This window comes from Papio anubis, chromosome 14, assembly GCF_008728515.1.
Source record: "Papio anubis isolate 15944 chromosome 14, Panubis1.0, whole genome shotgun sequence".
In the NCBI taxonomy this organism is placed as follows: Eukaryota; Metazoa; Chordata; class Mammalia; order Primates; family Cercopithecidae; genus Papio; species Papio anubis.
Window position 1 is genome coordinate 57,572,329 of NC_044989.1, and position 16,973 is coordinate 57,589,301.

A 16,973-nucleotide genomic window follows, 5' to 3' on the forward strand; every position below is an offset into this window, starting at 1 on the left:
ATTTCTAGAATATCTTGCATAGAATTCATGTAATTTTGTTCTTAAATCTTTATTAGAATTCATCAGTGAAACTATACAGGCATAATTTGTTCTGGTAGGTTATGAATTATTAATTCAACTTATATAGTAAATATAGGATTACATACCTTACCAATTTATCCTTAGGTGAGTTTTGATATTTGTTTAAGGAATTAGGTCCATTTCATCTAAGTTATCAAATTTGCAGGCATAGAGTTGTATATCATACATATTTATTATCCTCTTAATGTACATGAAATCTGATGACCCGTGCTTCACTGTTTTTTTTTTTTTTTTTTTTTAATTATACTTTAAGTTCTAGGGTACATGTGCATAATGTGCAGGTTTGTTACATATGTATGCTTGTGCCATGTTGGTGTGCTGCATCCATCAACTCGTCAGCACCCATCAACTCGTCATTTACATCAGGTATAACTCCCAGTGCCATCCCTCCCCCCTCCCCCCTCCCCCCTCCCCGTGATAGGCCCCGGTGTGTGATGTTCCCCTTCCCGAGTCCAAGTGATCTCATTGTTCAGTTCCCACCTATGAGTGAGAACATGCGGTGTTTGGTTTTCTGTTCTTGCAATAGTTTGCTAATAATGATGGTTTCCAGCTGCATCCATGTCCCTACAAAGGACACAAACTCATCCTTTTTTATGGCTGCATAGTATTCCATGGTGTATATGTGCCACATTTTCTTAATCCAGTCCCAGCCATCCCATTACTGGGTATATACCCAAAGGATTACAATTCATGCTGCATGTGTTATATAGATACCCAATAAACACATGCACACGTATGTTTATTGCGGCACTATTCACAATAGCAAAGACTTGGAATCAACCCAAATGTCCATCCGTGCTTCACTTCTGATACTGTGAACTTGTGGGGTTTTTTTTTCTTTTCTTTTTTTCTCTTGGTTAGCCTTCCTACAGCTTTAACAATCAGTGCTATTTTCAAAGAACAAGATATGGTTTTGTTTATTTTTTCTATTGTTTTAATGTTTACAGTTGTATTGATTTCTCCTTTAACTGTTATTATTTCTTTTATTCTTTGTGCTTTAGGCTTAATTTGCTTTTACCATATTCTTCAAATTTTGCTATGTTGTACTTTCATTGTCATCTAGTTCAAAATATTTTAAAATTTCTCTTAAGATTTCTTTTATCCATGTGTTATTTTAAAGAGTTTTCTAAAAGTTTCTGAATATTTGAGGATTATTCAGGTATTTTTCATCATTAATTTCTAGTTTAATTCAACTGTGAGCTGCAAAATACTGTGTATGATCTCTATTTTTTTAAATTTGCTTAGGTGTGTTTTATGGCCCAGAATATGGTCCATCTTGGTGAATGACCTAAGTGAACTTGAAAAGCTGTTGTTGAATGGAATATTATATAAATGTAAGTTAGATAAAGTGCATTGATAGTACTGTTCAGCTCAGCTATATCTTTACTAACTTTTTGGCTGCTTAATATATCAAGTACTGACAGAGATATGTTGAAGTCCCCCATTATAATTTTGGATATGTCTATTTTTCTCTGCAGATCTACCAGCTTTTGCCTCATGTGTGTTGATCTGTTGAAGTACCTACATTTTTAGGATTGTTGTATCTTCTAGGAGAATAGTCCTTTATCATCACATAATAGTCTTATTTAATCTTTGATAATTTCCCTTTTTTCTGAATTTTGATTTATGTGAAACTATTCTGGATATTTTTATATTAATGATAGGATGATATATGGTTAACCATCTTCTTCCTTTCAACTTATCTAAGTATTTGTAATTAAAGAGAGTTTGTTTCTTGTAGAAAACATCTAGTTGATTATTACTGTTTAGTGATCCATTTTGACAGTATTGTCACTTAATTAGTGTATTCAGATGCTTAATATTTATTTTAATTTTTATTTTGTACAGTTCAATGACTTTTTTTAATGTTTCAATAGCTTTAGGGGTACAATTAATTTTTTGTCACATGGATGAATTGTATAGTGGTGAAGTCTGGGATTTTAGTGCACCCATCTCCTGAGTAGTGCATATTGTACCCAGTTGCTCATCTTTCACCCCTTTCCTACCCTCCTCCTTTCTGAGTCTCCAATGTCCACTATACCACCCTGTCTTTGTGTACCCATAGCTTAGCTCCCACTTATAACTGAGAACATGTGATTTTTGGTTTTCCATTCCTTACTTCACTGAGAATAATGGCCTCGAGTTCTATCCAAGTTCCCACAAATACATTATTTCATTCTTTATTACAGCTGAGTATTATTCCATGGGGTGTGTGTGTGTGTGCGCGCGCGCGTGGGTGTGTGTGTGTATGTGTGTATGTGTATGTGTGTGTGTGTATATATATATATATTTTTTTTTTTCATGGGCTGATAAACACTTAGGTTGATTCCTTATCTTTTCAATTGTGAATTGTGCTGTGATAAACATATACATGCAGGTATCTTTCTGATATAATGATTTATTTTCCTTTGGATAGATACCCAGTAGTGGGATTGCTGGATTGAATGGTAAATCTTTTAGTTCTTTGAGAAATCTCCACATTTTTTTCCATAGAGTTTGTACTAATTTACATCCCTGCAACAGTTTATAAGCATTGTCATTTCACCATATCTGTGCCATCTTTTTTTTTTTTTTTTTTTTTTTTGACATTTTAACAATGGCCATTCTAGCTGAGGTAAGTGGGGATATCATTTTGGTTTTAATTTGCATATCCCTGATGATAGTAATGTTGAGATTTTTTTCTTTTTTTTTTTTGCCATTTGTATATCTTCTTTTAAAAAAGGCTATTCGTGGCATTTGCCCACTTTTTAATGGGATCATTTGTTTTTATCTTGCCTATTTGTTTGAGTTACTTGTAGATCCTAGATATTAGTTCATCATTGGATGCATCATTGGCAAATATTTTCTCTCTTTCTGTAGGTTGTCAGTTTACTCTGATGATTATTTCTTTTGCTGTGAAAAATTCTTTTAGTTTAATTAAGTCCCACTTACTGTTTTTAGTTTTGTTGCATTTGCTTTTGTGATCTTTGTCATAAATTCTTTGCCTAGGCCAACGTCCAGAATAGATTTTCCTAGGTTTTTTTCTAGAAATGTTATAGTTTCAGATCTTATATTGAAATCTTTTATCAATCTTGAGTTAATTTTTGTATATGGTGAGACATAGCAATCCAGTTTTATTCTTCAACATGTGGCTATCCAATTTTCCTAGCACCATTTATGAATAGGGAGTCTTTTCTCTAATTTTTTATTAATTGTATGCTTTGTCAAAAATCAGTTGGTTGTAAGAATTTGGCTTTATTTCTGGGTTCTCTATTCTGTTTCATTGGTCTATGTATCTACTTTTATACCAATACATGCTATTTTAATGACTATAGCTTTACAATATAACTTGAGGTTGGGTAATGTGTTGCCTCCAGATTCTTTTTGCTTAGGATTGGTTTGGTTACTCTGGACATTTTTGGTTTCATATGAATTTTGCAATAGTTTTTTCCAATTCTGTGAAAAATATTGTTGGTTGATAGAAAATGCATGGAATCTGTAGATTGCTTTGGGTGGTATGGTGGATTTCATGATATTGTTCTTCCAATCAATGAACATGAAATGTATTTCCATTTGTTTGTGTTATCTCTGATTTCTTTCAGCAGTGTTTTGTAGTTCTCATTGTAGATATATTTCACTTCCTTGGTTAAGTGTATTCCTAAGTATTTTTTTGTAGCTCTTGTAAAGGAGATTACATTCTTTATTTTATTCTCAGCTGGAATTGTTGTATAGCAGTGCTATTAACTTGTGTATATTGATTTTGTAATCTGTGAATTTATGGAATTTATTTATCACATCTAGGAGTCTTTTGAAGGAGTATTTAGCATTTTCTAGGTATGAGATCATATCATCAGCAAACAGAGATAGCCAGACTTCCTCTTTTCCAATTTGGATGTCCTTTATTTCCTTCTCTTGCCTAATTGCTGTGACTAGATGATTAATATTTAAATAATTGTTAGTGTATTTAGATTAATATCTACCATGTTTTAATAAATGTTCTACTTGTTGCATTTGTTCATTGGCCTTACCTTCCTCTTCCTTTGATCTTCCTTCTTTGATTTTGAGCATAATATTATGTTTCATTGTATCTCCTTTGTTAACATTAAAAGTGTATTTCTTATAAAAAGAATTAGTGGTAATCTTAGCATTTCTAACATATACTTATAACTAATTTAAGGCCATCCTGCAAATACCACTATACTGTCTCAGGTGTACCACAGGTATCTTACATGATTTCCTGAATCTTTCATCCCATCTCGTCTGTCATTGCTATAATTCATTTCACTTTTGTAATAGTAATTTTGTTTTTATTATTACTTTAAACAGCTAACTTTTAGAATTATTACAAAGAAGAAAATCAAAATTTTTATTTTACATTTATTTATTCTCCAGCACTCTTGCTTTATGGACATCAGAGTTTCCAATTTATATTATTTTTCTTCTCTTTGAAGAAAACTTCTTTTAACATTTCTTGTAAAGAATGACTTCAATGATAAATTCCCCCTAGTTTTTGTTTGTCTGAGTTAGGTCTTTATTTCTCCATCACTTTTCAGTCATAATTTAACTAGACATTCATTCTAGGTTGGTGGACTTCTTTTTCCAACACTTTAAGTATTTTATTTCACTCTCTTCTTGCTTGCATGATTTGTGACAAGCCTGCTGTAACTTCTATCCTTATTCTTTGATGTGTATTAGTTTCCTAGGACTGCTGTAGCAAATTACTATAAGTGACTTCGTATGATGTACTTTCCTCTTTGTGCCTATGCCCAAATTTCCCTCTTGACAAGGACATCAGTCATTTGACTAGGTCTCACCCTAATCCATTATGACCTCATCTTAACCTGATTATCTCCACAAAGATCCTAGTTCCAAATAAGGTCACTTTAATGGGTACCAGGAGTTAAGACTGGAATACCCTTTTTTTGGGAGACACATTTAACTCACAACAATAGGTAAGACATTTTTTCTTCTCTGGCATTATAGAAGATGTCCTCATTGTTTTTTGTTTTGGGTGTTTAAATAATATGATATGGCTAGCTTTTTTTTTTTTTTTTTTTAAACTTGCTTGATGTTTTCTGAACTTCTTACATCTGTTTTTTGTATATGATTGATTTTGGAAAGCCCTTGGCCATTATTACTTCAAATATTTCTTGTGCTTTGTTATCTCTTTCCTTGGTATTTTAATCATGTGTATGTTATGCACTTTGAAATTTTCCCCAAATTATTAAATTACTTGATATTGTAATCTCTGTTTTTTTTCTCTCTCTCTTTTCACTTGAATTTGGAAAGTTTTATTGGCCTAGTCCACTGTCAGTTCCCAGAAATTCAATTAAACTACCATTTAAATATTTCTACTGCTTTATGATTAAAGTGATTTCTGCTCTAGGCAAGAAAATCTCGACTCTAATTCTTTCAATTAACCTGTCTTGTCAGATATCATGATGGTCAATTTGTTCTAAAGCCTTATTTTTTTGATGGGTTTCAGAAAGGTCATAGATTTTCACTTTTGTAAGTTGCTTTTTTCTTGTTTTAAGGACGAAAGCAATAACTTCCAAGCTCTTCACCTAGTGGAGTTGCAACTGTGAGTCTCTGTTGTTGTTTCTAAAAGTTTCTTTGTTATTTCACTCCTTCTGTTTGAATACTCATTATTTTAATAAAATAAAACTATCGTCTTCCTGTACAACATTCAATATCAGTGGAGACACCTACTTCACATATTCATTAATCTTGTTTTTCCTCCTCTTGTTTCCTGAACTTTCAAGTATATTTGTAAATCTGTATTACTCATTCACGTACATTAAACTCTTCACATTCAACTTTTCAAGTTCAAAGTGAGTAATAGAAATTTGCAAATATATTTGTTCTAACCATTCCTGAACTTTCTGCTAACATAAAGGAAAGATTTCCTCATTCATTTCGCTTCCCATATGAAAGTATTATATACAACCCAAACCAACAACAAATAGCATCATAAACAAAAATTGCTAATGTCAAACCAATTAAATTAGAAACATGATAAAAATACTTACTAGCATAATTAACTAACAGTTTGAGGTTCTAACATAATATGTAAATATAATAAAATTATTATAAAAGCTTTAAATTGCTCCATTATAAAAATAAAACTAAACAGTTACCTCTCAACAGAAATTGTTATTATATAATTATGCAATTCTATACAAGTTAGCAGAAGAAAAATTAACCAGAAATATTAATGTCTGGTAGAAACAAGATATTCAAAAACTAGAAACTTACGGTTCCCTTCTCTCTCTGTCTCTCTCTATGTCTTTTATTCTTTCTCTCTCTTTCTGCCTCTACTAAAAATAACCAGTTAGTCAAAAAGATGGAAATATTTTTTGTTTACAATAACAATAAAAGCACTAAGTATAAGATAAACAAGAAAATCCAAAAGACATAAATGTTAAAATATATATACAACTTTATGAGAGGAAATAATAACTTAAACAGAGTAATATATTCCTACAACAGTAGGTTCAAAATCATCACAATATTATTAATCTCTAAATTAATACATAAATTAATGCATTTCCAGTTGGAATCCAAACAAATATATATGTTTAACAATGTAATATAATTTGAAAATGTATATGTGAAAAGAGTATAAATTAAAAATGATAAAATTTAGGAATAATGGACACCTAGTCTTGGAAGATATTAAAAACTTAAAATAGGACTGATATAATCAATTCTTGGCTCAGAAACTAACAAATGCCAGGAGAACAAAATAGACAATCCACAGTTTTTCTATGAGAACTCATATGGAATTTCAACTTATAAAATACTGTTTTATTTAATTAGAGATTTTGGAACCATTGGTTGGCTGCTTATCTCATAATAGAAAGTTGGAATCCTAAAATTAATAATTAAAAATTAGAATATAACTTCTTTAGTGAAGTAGAAAACCCAAAATCTATGAAGTAAATGATAGACATATTGTATTATCAAACTGCGAAGTGTGTATGACAGATGCTGCAAACAATAAACAGAAAATTGAGAGACTGATGAAATATTTATAACTTATGTGAAACATTATGTATCAATAAAAATTTACTGATTTGATAAAATTTATTAGAATAAAATGGGCAAATTATATAAAAAGACATCAGAAAAAGGTACATGAAAGAAGATCTTCAATTTATCTTTTAGTTAGGGAAATGCAAATTAAATCTGTAATTTAATTATTTGTAAAGCCATTAGATTGTCAGTTGCATCACTGCTCTGCCTTAATAGGATATGAAATAATATATTGTATGAATTTCTGTTAGGAAGAAATATTGCTATTTCCTGGAAAGTGCTAAAGAAAAAAATACTTTTATAATTTTGATGATGACACAATAGAAGAAAGGCACTGCTAATTTCTAAACTAGTAATTTCTGAATCGGTTTATCTTGTCACCTATTTGATTTTCTTGGCCTCAGACCAGGGCATCTTACCCTGTCACCTCTTTGATTTGCTCGGACTAGGACATCCCTAATCTATAACGTGTATTTTGTTTGTTTATTTGGTTTTTTGTTTTTTTGAGACAGAGTCTCACTCTTTTGCCCAGGCTGGAGTGCAATGGCATGATCTTGGCTCACTGCAACCTCTGCCTCCTGGATTCAAGGGATTCCCCTGCCTCAGCCTCCTGAGTAGCTGGGATTACAGGCACATGCCATCATGCCCAGTTAATTTTTGTATATTTAGTAGAGACGGGGTTTCGCCACCTAATCTACAGTCTTTAGTGGAAAGATTGTTAAAATAAGAGTCTCCGTTTGAAGAATCTTAAATTAGAGTCAATAAGAGTAAAGACGTGGAAAACCATTTCTGCATACTGTAATATACAATATGGGTCTTGAATGTTTGCATCATTATATACTGGGAATTCATTATATAGTACTCTGTCTGTTGAGGAATAACAATGTTTAATCCAGAATTGCATGTTTGGAAATTGTTCTCAGTTATAATGGTAACATTTGAAAGGGTGACAGATTTAGCTCTAGCAGTGCTGCAAATCCCCTTTTTAAGTATAAACAATCAAAGAACAGTAACAAACACTACCATTTTTGCTGCTTATATACCTTGTCTTAAAGAAGGAAGGAGTAGAAATAAAAAGATTTCAGAATTTTGTGCCAAACATATGTTAGACAAAGTACTATACCAGGAAGTAATATAAAAATAAATAAATAAATTGCAGGCTTCCTCAAATAAGAAGAATACCAAAACTTTCCTAAATTCTGGTATATTTTAAAGTTATTTACTTGTTTATTGAAATAGACTTGTACTTATGCTTTATGCTTGTTTTGGAAAGGTAAATTAGCTCAATGTATTGATGCATTAGGGATCAGTTCGAGCATAGTAAGTATTTCACATTTGTTTAAGCCTGATTCATTTCTTGAAGTAAAATTAGGTGAAAGCAGAAAATTGCACTCAGCTAAATCAACCTGTATAACAATAAACAAAATACACAGAGGCACACACTTCAAACATATACCAGTTCTCTTAATTCAATGCATTTAGGATCCTGCAAAATGTGTTCTGCTATTCTTCACATTTGTGAAGTTTTCTTTTTTTATATTAACACAAAAATACTGCCAGGCACGGTGGTTCACACCTGTAATCCCAGCACTTTGGGAGGCCAAGGTGTGTGGATAACCTGAGGTCAGGAGTTTGAGAGCATCCTGGCCAACATGGTGAAACAATGTCTCTAATAAAAATACAAGCATTAGCCAGGCATGGTGGTGCACACCTGTAATCCCAGCTACTTAGGAGGCTGAGGCAGGAGAATTGTTTGAAGCCAGGAGGCGGAGGTTTCAGTGAGCCAAGATTGCTCCACTGCACTCTAGCCTGGGCAATAGAGTGAGACTCTGTCTCAAAGTCGAAAAACAAAAACAAAATAAAAGTTAAAGCACTCATTTATTATTCGAAACATGTTCAAGAGTCCTGGTTCAAAAATACCATGAAGTTGATGCAAAGAGAAGTTTAAAGTGTTGAAGTGAAGCTTGAAAAATAAAGTGTTTTTAAAAAGATAGAAAAACCAAAACCTGAGAGAACATGTGATGTCTCCAAGCAGTGGACATAAAGGAACCCATATGGTAGACTATGAAAGGCAAAACAATGAAAAGCAAAGAAATGTCAATAACTGTAACAATATCAAGTGCTGCAAAGTCAATAAGAAGAAAGCCTAAAGAAATGGAAAGGTTATCAACCATATGGCTTGAAACTCAAACAACCAAAGAATCAGAAACAAGCTCTTTACAACCAAAGAGAAAGCACTATATTTATATATGAGGATTTTAAATGGTAAGCACCAAATTCTACTAGAATGCTTCTTTTTAGTGCTAGTAGGATGTAAGAGTAGTAGTTTCAAATACAAGTTCAATTTCCAAACCCTTCAGCTACTGAGCAAAGCTTGGAGAACAGTTGAGAAAGTTGCATAAGAATTACCAGTGGTGATGCAGAGGTTGATTACAGGAAAAGACTATATATTGGATTTTTAGTTTTTCAGTTTCAATGGACAAGTATCAGATATAAACATATACCTCCAAAACTGTATCTCGAAAACAGAAAAATATATCCTAGGGTTTAAGGCTGTGAAAGATTGCTTAACTGTCATATTTGACCAGAGGACCATGAGTTTACCCATCCACTTCTGGTGTTAAAACTTTCCATCTGTCAGTTTTGGCTTTTGTTGCCGTTGCTTTTGGTGTTTTAGACATGAAGTCCTTGCCCATGCCTATGTCCTGAATGGTATTCCCTAGGTTTTCTTCTAGGGTTTTTATGGTTTTAGGTCTGACATTTAAGTCTCTAATCCATCTTGAATTAATTTTTGTATAAGGAGTAAGGAAAGGATGCAGTTTCAGCTTTCTACTTATGGCTAGCCAATTTTCCCAGCACCATTTATTAAATAGGGAATCCTTTCCCCATTTCTTGTTTTTGTCAGGTTTGTCAAAGATCAGATGGCTGTAGATTTGTGGTATTATTTCTGAGGGCTCTGTTCTGTTCCATTGATCTATATCTCTGTTTTGGTACCAGTACCATGCTGTTTTGGTTACTGTAGCCTTGTAGTATAGTTTGAAGTCCGGTGCAGCACACCAACATGGCACATGTATACATATGTAACAAACCTGCACGTTGTGCACATGTACCCTAGAACTTAAAGTATAATTTAAAAAAAAAACAAACAAAAAACACTTTTCATCATATTTTGGATAACCCTTCTTCCATTGCCTCACAATAATTCACTACCATTCTGATAACTACTTCCACAAGCCAACATTAGGTCTTTTCAAGATCAAGTCCCATATTTTTGAACTGTTGATGCATCTTAACCATTTAACACATGTAAAATTATGTTACTCCTTTGAATGTAGTTCTCATCAATATTATTTAATATGTCATTGATGACATTTTGAGCATCGTGCTCCTAATCTATTTTCTTCATGAGTTCCATACTTTTTATTGCACATATTTGCATAATGCAGTGATATTTAGGAGCACATATGCTGTGTTATAATTAAACGTTCTGTACAATTGAATCTCAGTTCCTCTCTGAATATTCTTTTGCTCCTCTCTCATGCACATTTTGTATTCTCTTCCCCTTTCATCAGCAATGACCCTCCATTTGTTGACATTCTAAATTCCAAAGCTGCAACTGACTCAAATCTCTTACCTAATAAGTAAATATAGTCACTCTGGCAAACAACATATGGCTAAAACAGGTAGTTCTTCATTTTTATGTATTCAAGATTATTCACTTTAAGTTCATCAAGAAAACATTTTGTTAATTGGTTGTGGCAATAAGAAATTGTAGTGAATCGTTATTCTGAGCCTTATATTAAAATGGAATATCAAAAAACTATTGAATTATAGCATATACTATTCCAAGACAAAAAAAATGTTGGTATGGTCTTTATATAGTTTATATATGTAATACAAGAGGATACTTATGAAGACACTATTGAATGGAACATGTTTCAAAACTGATATTCCTATTGTAAAATGCTCACCACAAATATAAGAATTTTAAGTGACACGTTTTTGTTGTATTGTTGCCAAATACTTCCTGATATTTTATTGAAGGTATATTATATTGGTTTGCATTATTAATAAAAGGAAACTTCACTATGTTGTTTGCATAAACAGTAAAAAAACTACAAATTGACGAATATTATTAAGTAACATGTCAAGTACATGACACAGGAAAAGGCACTGGCTTAAAAATTAGACACTTTTTCTGTCAACACTGGGAAAGTTTTAACAGTTGATTGGAGGATTTGGATTCACTATAAGACTCTAAACCATTTTAAAAATCAGTAATTCACGAATAATTATAAATATGTATGTTTTAAATATATAAGAGGGCATTCCAATAACTTGTGTACACATTTTCTAAACATGATGGATAAATTGGTTTTATGGTCTGTGGAACACAGCACAAAATGAGCGAGCAATGCAAATAAGAGTCTTATCTAAGTCTCTCCTTTGTCCCTAGGGAGACAGAAAATTTAATTAAATGGCTTGAATAAAATAAAATATAGCAGTTGCAATATATTATAAACAAAAAAGTAAGAATTGGGGAACTTGCTGTCTGCTAGGAAAGTGAGAATAAAAATAAGAAAAAAAGTCAGAATGAGGGCTTTTTGATTATAACAGTAAAACAGCAACAGAACTAACATAACTAACTCCATTTTTGTTTAAATAACCTTTACCCATTCTTGTACATAGGCCAGGATAATTTTAGAACACTAAAATAATATACAAAAACAGCAGTCATGTAGTTTAAAAAACTAATTCTGAAATTAAAGGAAAAGTATATAAACAACTAACTATGTTTTGTTAAAGACTTATAGGAGCACTGTGACCTGATGAAGGACAGGGAAGTTGCCAACCTTCTTGGACACTCGCTGGTGCCCAGATGTCTGTGGTTGTTGGTTTCCTCTTGATCTCCATCTCCTTCTCTTCAAGCCCTGGCCTTAACATAAAAAGGCTCTAAATTTTGAACTGACTTAGGTTGATATTCTAGGACAATAATCCACCATCTTCTTTGGTTTGCTGATTCTCCAAATGTATCTGTTTCCTCCCTACCAACCCTTGTGTCTCAAATCTGGCTTTTGAGCAGATTTGAGCTGTCAATCTTGGGTTTGGTTACATAATGATACATATGACAAGTCAAGAAATTCCTATGGTTGTAAGTGAATAGATGCTGGATAAGTGATAGGCGGTTTCAATTATCCCTGTCTCCTATTATTTACATGATTCTACAGTCGCCTCCTTTTGAGTGTGGGCTGGACATAGTCACCTGCTTTGAAGAAATAGAATACAGAAAAAATTATTGCTCTATGTTCTATGATTAAGTTACAATAAAATTGTTACTTCCAATTTGCTAGTATTCTAGACATATGGCTTTTAAAGTACCTTGCAGTTTAGCCAGAAAAAATAGTTATTTGGTTTATTGTAACTGTTGAGAACTCTATTTAGAATTAAATAGGGCTTATCTCATGGACTGTCTGAAGTGTCTTATGTATGTGTGTTTCATAATACTATAATAGTTTTGAAAATGTTAGGCATATTTTACTTCAGAAATCTTGAAAGCTTGAGGAGAGATTCATATATATTTTTGAGTGGGCCTTTCTATTCTTTTCTGTTATTGTGTATGGAAGACATGCACATAAACTCATTCTGTGATTAGTTTAAATCACCATGCTCTGTTTTTAGATACTGAAAGTATGTTTCCATGGCAGTTGATTGTGGTTAGCAGAAACAGAAAAGTCAGCTATCTATAAACTGCCATGATGAGATACCAGAAAAAGGCAAACTCTGGGAATACAAGGTAGTACAATTTATTGATTGACATAAACTTCTACAGTAATTCATCTGTTTTCCTGCCTGAATTTTTTCAAGCTGCAACACAGTGAACAAAAATATGATTTTATTATTTGAGTTAATTTATTAATTTATTTTAGAGACGTGGTCTGACTTTGGTGCTCAGGCTGATCTCAGACTCCTGGGCTCAACAGATCCTCCTGCTTCAGCCTTTCAAGTAGCTGAAACTACAGATGTGCGCCACCACATCCAGCTTATTTCTGGTTGGGCAATAATGTCTACTCTAAATGGCTCTGCTGGAAAGATCCGTGCATCTTATATTACTAATCTACCTATTTGTTGTTCCAGTATATTCAATCTGTATTTCAATAACTGTTGACTTTTGCCAACCTTATATCTACTCTACCATTAGTAGCAAGACAATTGTGTAGATCAGGGTTGTCCATAGCAGTTAAAAGGTAAGAATCACTTGGCATATGTATTAATATAATAATTCTAAGGTATGTCTGCCAGAAATTCTGATTCTAAAAATTGGTATGGATACCCAGAATCTGCACAGTAGATGACATTTTAAGTTAGAAATACTTAAGCAACACTTATAAAAATGATCAGGAAGAATAAAAGAATAACAGAAGATACCATTTAAAAAAGGCATACATCTATTGGCCACATTTCAGAAATTTAGACTAAAACATTATGAATAAATAAGTGCTAAAATAATTTTATAAAATTTATGCTTCTTGAACTTCAAATTGAAAGCAGAAGAATATTTTAGAAACATTATTTTATTATTTTCATGATCTCTAAATGGAAATCTGAAACAAATCGATTGGAAAGGTTGAAATCATTGAAAGATTTTTCAATAAGCTGTATAAGCAAAAACAAAATTAAGAAAACAAAGAGTAATCCCAATTGCAGACCAAAACATCATCTTTCTTTTGGTTAGAGCCTGAGATAGAGCATGTTAACCAAATGGCATGTAATTGGGAACTAAATGTGGGCAGCTACCCTGTGAAGAGTCACCTCTGCAGTTATAACTCAACTTTTGCCTCCTCCAGGAGAAATAAGGTGGACTTTGATATATTGTTCAGAAATGTTCTTCTCTAATGCAGCTATGAGGCCAATCACTGCATCTCCATAGAGACAGATTGAGGAAAAGGTCAGGAAGGCCATGAATGTGTTTAGGGGCAGTCCCTCCTGGGAAAGAACAGAAATGGGAAGAAAATAAAATATTTCCTTAAAAATGAATACATGGAAACTAGTCAATAACCTTGTTTGCTTACTAAAGGATTATCTATTTTAGGTGTCCTTTCTCAGGATTTCTTCAGCTTCTACACTTCTCTAATTCTGAAACACTAGTTCTGAAAATTGAGCCAGACATAACAACATAATTATACACACAAAGGGAGCATAACCTCAAGTTAACATAAAATTATGTGATTGGACTAACATGCAGTTGTTACCACAATTATCCAGTCTGACACTGTGCATTATTGCATTTCACATTGTATTAATATGTATAAAAGAGAGAGGGTCAATAAATATTTAGCAGATGAATCAGGGTTGGTGTCTCAAGATTACAAGGGTGATTTACAAGTTATCTTAGATAATGTATAGAAGCAGCACTGTGTGGGTTTTGTAGAGAAAACAAAGGAAATTATTTACCATCCCCTCCTCATTTAGCATATTCAGGGAATATCTAGTAGCTTTTTGATGAGGCATAGAGATGGAAGAGCATGGGGAGCTGCTTAAGAGGAGCCCTAAAAATGTGTCCAGGACAGCTTGCTGGAGCATTTATGACACACTTAAGAATGTTTCCCTCATTTTGTGTGGGCCAGTAGTCCTAAAAATCTTTCACACTTACTGTGAAAGTTTAAGAATTTAACCCCAATTATTTATATTTATATCTATATGTTTAAAAATACACATAACAAGTTGTAAACATACTTGTGTGTGTGTATATATAAGTAATTCTGTATATGTAATACTGTCAAACTGTCTAACATTGCTAATAATTAACATATTTTTCATTCTTAAACATTAACATGGAAAGAGATTAAATATACAAACAGATGCCCCTTGACTTTTGATGGGGTCCTGGTCCCAATAAACCCATTGTTAGTTGAAAATATTGTAAATCAAAAATGCATCGAATACAACTAACCTAATGAAAGTCATGGCTTAGCCTAGCCTACCTTAAACAAGCTCAGAGCATTTACAGAGCCTGCAGTTGAGCTCAATCGTCTAACACATCTAACCTATCTTATAATGAAGTGTTGACAATCCCATGTAATTTATTGAATACTATACTGAAGCATGGTCTCTACTGAATGCGTATCACTTTTGTACCAGTTTAAAGTACAAAATTGAAGTTAAACCTACATAAGTTATGGACCATCTGTATTGAGTTTGTCTCCCACCAGAACATGGGAAATAATAGTAAAGGGGTTTTTGAAAAGACATAAATCCACAAATACAAAGAGAATAAAAGAGGAGTAAGCAACATTTTAGAAGTTAGAGAAGATATGGAAGAGTGGTAACTTACTCATTGAATCCATGGAAGACGAATCCTAAGCTACCATGGGGAAAGCCAAGAAGTAACTTGAGTTTTGCCCCAGTGCTCATAAAAGGACCATGAACTCATGACACCATTAAATCTATAAGTGTAAATGAAGACACTCAGCCATTTTAAGAAATGGTCAGAGTACAGGATAGACTACAAGACCTTCTCTCTACCTTACTTAGTGCAGTTGGAGCAGCACTCTTCTTCTCCATACCCATAGAAGACTGAAGAATTAATATTTGACAGGTTAAAATTGAAGGACTCTGATCTGGATATACTAGACAAGTTAAGAAGGATATTAGCCTGAAAACAGAGGTGCTGACTAATTGCAAAATGTACTGAGATTCCAAACTCCCTTTTGTCTCATCTCATAGATTATTGGCAAGCAGGGCTGATCCCCTGATGCTTACCTGGGAAATATAATGACCCCTGAAAGAAAATATTAAATATATTTATATCATGGATTATCTAAGGAAACAGCTCTACCTCATAATCTATTAAGGCAAAATTTAAAAAGTTCCTTCAGTCATTCTGAAATTCCAATAAGGGAGGGGCTTCAACGTGGCTGACTAGAGGTATCTAGCATTTGCCTTGTCCACAGAGAACCAAAATAGGGAGTAGATGATCACACTTGAAATATAGTGCCTAAGAGAGAACAGTGGAATTCAACAGATAAGTAACAGGAAGCAAGGAAGGCAAGGAAGGAGAGAGAAGTCAGGTAGGCCAGGCTTGACCAGGAGCCCTGGGGAGGGTCTGCAATGTGGGAAAAGGGTAACTCAGACATCCCCAGCAGTCCACATCCCCACGTAGACTCCTGCAATTCTAGCCACAGGAGGGCCCCTTGACAGTAGCAGGTCCTGAAACCAACATAGAAAGCTACCTAGAGACTACAGAAAGGCATTACTCCAGAGAGAGCTCATGGTGAGGCTCATACACTGCCAAAACCTAAGCAACTGCAGCACACCACCGTTTTGGGAGCCAAGATGTGCCCACCTGCATGGACCACCACTGTCACTGATAGCACCTGAACAAGTCACCTGTACCAAGTGCCAGAGCCTACTACTCTGGGGTCCGAGGACACACACACTAGCATTCCTGCTACCACTGGGGCCTGAGATTGGCCCACCTGATGTTACTGTCCTGAGCAAAACTTCACCACAGCTTCCACTACAGCCATACAATCACTAAGGGTTGCACAATAAAGTTTGGTTTTAGGCATATCAGTCTACTAATTTCATGGCACATGGATGGCCTCTAAGAAATGAAAGCATGTATGAAAGAGAACATTTCTAGCTAAAATGGCCAAGATGACTTAAGGGAAGAGGTGAATTGCCCAGAACCTTGAGTGGTGGTTCATTTGTGTTGATGAATGGATTTGGGGGACAGGGAAAGCTTAAAGAAATCTGCAATGCTGAGAAAGGGGCCAAGACAACCAAACAGAAACAGCTCCAATCTGCAGCTCCCAGGGAGATGAACACAGAAGGTGGGTGATTTCTGTATCTCCAACTGAGGTACCAAGTTCATTTCA

The 16,973-nt window shown here is 33.7% G+C and overlaps 1 long non-coding RNA gene across 2 annotated transcripts in view; it reads left to right on the forward strand.

Moving 5' to 3' along the window:
- Positions 1-3,276: 3,276 nt before the first annotated feature.
- The window catches only part of LOC103876965, a 128,916-nt gene continuing 115,219 nt past the window's right edge, over positions 3,277-16,973 (forward strand). For both annotated transcript variants that reach the window (XR_001894130.3, XR_636440.4), the window contains exons 1-2: positions 3,277-5,012; positions 5,595-5,641. This is a non-coding gene — a long non-coding RNA (uncharacterized LOC103876965). The remainder of the gene's footprint in view (positions 5,013-5,594; positions 5,642-16,973) is intronic.